The sequence below is a fragment of the Protomyctophum bolini genome, assembly GCF_963924005.1.
Source record: "Protomyctophum bolini genome assembly, chromosome: 14".
NCBI lineage: Eukaryota > Metazoa > Chordata > Actinopteri > Myctophiformes > Myctophidae > Protomyctophum > Protomyctophum bolini.
The window spans coordinates 42,518,231-42,523,230 of NC_137875.1; positions in this window are offsets into that span (position 1 = coordinate 42,518,231).

A 5,000-nucleotide genomic window follows, 5' to 3' on the forward strand; every position below is an offset into this window, starting at 1 on the left:
TATGACTATATCCTGTTTTCTACGTGAACAGATAACGTGAAACATTTGTTTAAAAAAATGTGGGTTGTCCAAGGTGTCCAATTGTCTTTGGCTAGACTATCAATTTCCATGCAAAACTTTAAACTTAGATATAGTCTAGCTATAGCTAGCTATAGCTGCCCTGCAGCTCTTCTGAAAATTAAACAGTTTGAAATGCGTATGAACAGAAATACACCAAGTTCTTCCATTTCCAGTCTGCAGTGTAGCAGCGAATGGATGTAGAATGGTTAACAGGCAACTGATTCCACTATTGTAATTCCGTAAGCATAGTTTACACACAGCAACCCCTTTATTTCTCTAATGGTAGCTATAACTCTCTCTCTCTCTCTCTCTCTCTCTCTCTCTATCTCTCTCTCTCCACACACACACACACACACACACACACACACACACACACACACACACACACACGCGCGCGCGCGCGCACACACACGCACGCACACACACACACACACACACGCGCGCGCTGCGCGCACACACACGCACGCACACGCACACGCACGCACACAGCTTAACCCATTCTGAACGGGAACCCATTATGGTGTTGGCATCATGTTATGCTTTAGCTATTGAAAAATAGCAGATCTACAAGCTCATAGCGCGCCACCGAGTGGCGCGCTACGAGCTTGTAGGTCTGCTATTTTTGAAAAATCGAAGAACGACTGACGTTTTTTTAGAATCTGATCTCAGGTCAGAATGGGTTAATCAGACCAGTGTGTGTCCAGTGGAAACCTCGTATGAATCTGATCTCAGGTCAGAATGGGTTAATGGCTTGTATAATGAATGGTCAGAGATAGCAGGCTAAATGGCTGTTGCCATGGTGATAGGGTCGATCGATCGTGAAGTATTGATTGGTCATCGATAAGTTCCAGACAGCCAGCTATACTGGAATAACCAATGAGGCGTTTGTGTGTGTGTGTGTGTGTGTGTGTGTGTGCGTGCGTGCGTGATGCGTGCGTGCGTGTGTGATGCGTGCGTGCGTGCGTGCGTGCATGATGCGTGCGTGCGTGCGTGCGTGCGCTGGTAGTATGTGTGCAGTGTGCACACTGCACAGTGCATATATGGATTAAGTGCCTGTTTATGTTTCTGTGTGTGCATATACATATACAGTATATAGTTGTATGTGAATGTGTGTCTGACATGCCACCTCGGTATAGTGTATGTGGGTTTCACTGTACATGGGATTCCAATCTTCATCATGGCCGGACCTTTCTCAGCACATCTAAAAGATGGCCGAGACATTTGATGGTATCCACACTTTTCCTGGGCTGTGTGTGTGCTCCAGTTCCTGTCGATTTGATCCAATGAAAGCCAATGAAACTGGTCAGATGACCGCAATGATATCCAATGAAATCAACAGGAACTGGAGCACACACAGCCCAGGAAAAGTGTGGATACGACGGTATGTTCTTAAATGTCACAATCCTCATCCCGATTGTGCTCTTGTCATTTTAACACACCCGCTTTCTATAGATGAACGCAACGGAGATGCCTTAATTTATTTATTTATTAGCATTATCAAATATTCTAAAGTAGCCAGTATAGTCACATGACCATTCACCTCAGATTGACAGAATGAAATGTCGTAAAGACTCCTGAGACAAAGTTCCATGACCACTGGCGCAAGAGGTGGCTCCAAATGTATTCGGAGAGGAAATAAATAAAGACGTAACAGTAAGTAATTTGTTTTATTTGATTAGTGTGTTTATCTATACTATAGGAAATAAAATAAAATGGAAGCATAATGAACTCAAATCAAAAGAGGGGCGATATCAGAAAAGTTAATCAAGAAAGAGTGGACAGCTTGAAAGAGGTCAACAGAGCAGAAATTATACTTGAAACAATAACATTTATTATTTATGGCTATGGAGGGTGACAGCGCACCCTGCTTGTGTTGTGCTGATGTAGCAGAACAGCCGTGCAATAAATATCATAAAGCACTCCCTCTTGTTTGCTATAGCCTATATAAGTATCTGAGCAAATGTTGTTTAACCTAGCCTGAACCATAATAAACACCCCCCCAGTGTTTGCCAAAACAATCCTGTATAGTAGTTACAGTTGGGGAATGAAAGTTGAATTATTATAATCTGACTTAAGGGTAATAGAAAATAGTAGTTGAACTGTGTGAAATGTGTGTGTACAGTAGGCCTATGCCTTTAACACTCTCTCTCTCTCTCTCTCTCTCTCTCTCTCTCTCTCTCTCTCTCTCTCATCATTGCGGTGCTGTCAAAGGCAGCAATCAAGTGGTTAAGGTCAGTCATGTCAGATGCCTGCATGGTCTTATTCCCCACACTAGAGAGAGGCACACCATGACCATGTATTGATCCACAATCAATTTGCCCTCGTCAGCTATCTTGCAGCCAGGAGAGCAAAGAGCCAAGCACCACCAGCACTGGATTCCTGCCACTCCATGGGCTCGCCCACTCAGCCGCAGGCGCTTCTAAATGTTGAATCCCACCCAACGTTTAGATCCCGCATACCCAATCTCCAAATGAGGGGTTATATAGTCCTTATGTCCCCTCTCTCAAGCCTCCCTGCTTGGCACTCAGCATCGAGGATTGGATTGGGTAGTCCCATACTGTAGCAGTACTAGTGTCATGTCCAGGCAGGGACAGCTCCAGGGGGGGCAAGGGGAGGCTTTAGCCCCCCCCCCCCCTAAGCCCCCCTCAAAACAAGCCCAATTGACTGACTTCTATGTAAACCAAGATGCATTAGCCCACCCTCTAAATAGCCAGCCACCCCCCCCCCACCCCCCCCCCCCCCCCCATAGCACCCCCAGTCACAATGTTCTGGAGCCGCCGCTGTGTCCAGGGGGTGTATATTGTACTGCACATCAAGCTGCCTTACTGATTGATTGATTGATTGATTGAAATATGTATTAACAGTTGCAGAATTACAGTACATTTACAAGCACAAACTCAATACAGAGACTGTTAACTGTGAGTTGGACGACCCAATTAAGCATTACACTTGTTTACAATAGGGTCCACCATGTTCAATTCATCAAAACATTTAGAGACGTACAAATAGACACTTCTAAAGAAACATTAATATAATATTATTGACGCTGTCAGGAGGAAATCTTAATGTCCCAAAAATGTTGTGGGACATTAAGGACACTTTTCAGGAAATGCTAAAATGACAGATGAAGTATAAAATAGATTATGTATCATGGTGGTTATGCACCAAGTGAGAGCATATAGTATGAGTTGACAATAAAGATAGACCCTATAGATGTGAAGAAATAATAAAAACCAGACACTGTAATGTGTCCAGAGCATATGAAGTGTTCATGTGATCAATATAATATGATCAATAAGGTTGGCGCTTAATGTTGCTTGTTGAGCAGCCTCATGGCCTTGGGGGGGAAAAACGCTCTGTGAGTCTGGCAGTTTGCGCCTGAATGCTCCAGTAAACGTCTGCCAGACGGCAGCAATTTGAACCGTCCATATAGCCCCGGATTGTAGTCTTTTATTATTTTCCGTGCTTTTCCTAAAGGCATTGTGTGTGGTATAGTCTAGATGACTTGCACGGAGGGGGGATGGCAGCCCGATGATGATGCGCTCCACTGTCTTCACCACCCTCTGGAGGGCCTTTGCCATCAGCAGCGCATGAGAGCAGCTGTCAATATCTAAGCTGACAATATCTGTCAGTAAATGCAACGGTCCGATGCAAAAAATATCATGTGTACATTTGCAGAGACGTTGAGCATAAACTATAGACTGCCAAAATAACGATGTGGCCGCGGCTTCCCACACAATTGAACAAGGCTTTTCAGACAGCTAAATTAAAATGTAAATTGAGAACAATTCTTCAATTCTATAGGTCAATGGGGCAATTGCTTTCTTTCATCCTTTTACAATGGGACAGTGATATTTAAGCAATATTACACGAGAGGGTGTGGGTTAACGTGATTATTGCCACGACAGTGATGCGGTCAGGAACGAGACGGAGTCGAGTTCCGCAAGCATCACTGAAGTGGCAATAATCACGTTAACCCACACCCTCTCGTGTAATATTGCAATTCTACCACAGTTACCCTTAAAACTATTAAAATCGCTGAAAGAATATATTTTTTTAATGACAGATGTAGTCACTACGACCACAACCTTCACAAGAAACTAGCTAGCCTAGCCACCAAGTTTGCTAGCGCTCTGGGAGAACAGAGCAGCTGAATCTTTGTTTTGATTAGGTGGTGAACAGTGCTGGTTTAACCCACGGCTAGAAGGCTGTTTCAACCAATAAGATTGCTTCCTCGAAACGACCTGTGGTAGAATCATATATATTGAACAAGGCCTATACACACGACCAATGCGTGAGCTTTGTAAGTTGATAACATTGGCCTAGGCCTGTGGTTCGCTGTGTGCATGTAGCTAGCAGCGAGAGTTAGTTCCGATACGGAATCGGATACCAATATTGGAAAATCTGCCGATACTGCCTAAAGTTCTGATATCGTTTGTCATTCTACACTTCAATAATATGCAATTCTGATACCATGCAATTTACATTTGAAGATTATTTTGTATTTTGAATGGTTCATTTGATGTTGCACTATACTGTTTTATACTCTATACTATTATTTAAATAACTTTTCCAACTGCACTTTAACAATGATTAATGTGATTTATTTTATCCTATATAGATCCTATAGATCAGTGGTTCTCAAACCTTTTAATTTCAAGGACCCCCGCGAGTTATGCAATCTGTATCGGGGGAAGACAAATTAAATTGGTGTATCGGTGCATCTCTAGTAGCAGCGTGAGCTGAGCTGTGTCGTTCGCTGTATTCACTGTATTGAGGCTTGTGTTGAGCTGTGTCCTTTGTGGGGATGGAGATACAGGGGGATGTATAGAGACAATCCCTCTTCTAGATATGCTCCATCTGCATGACAAATATTATTTATTATTTATTATTATAGTCTTTACAGTGTTTACTGTGCAGTAGGTGTGCAACCTGTATTC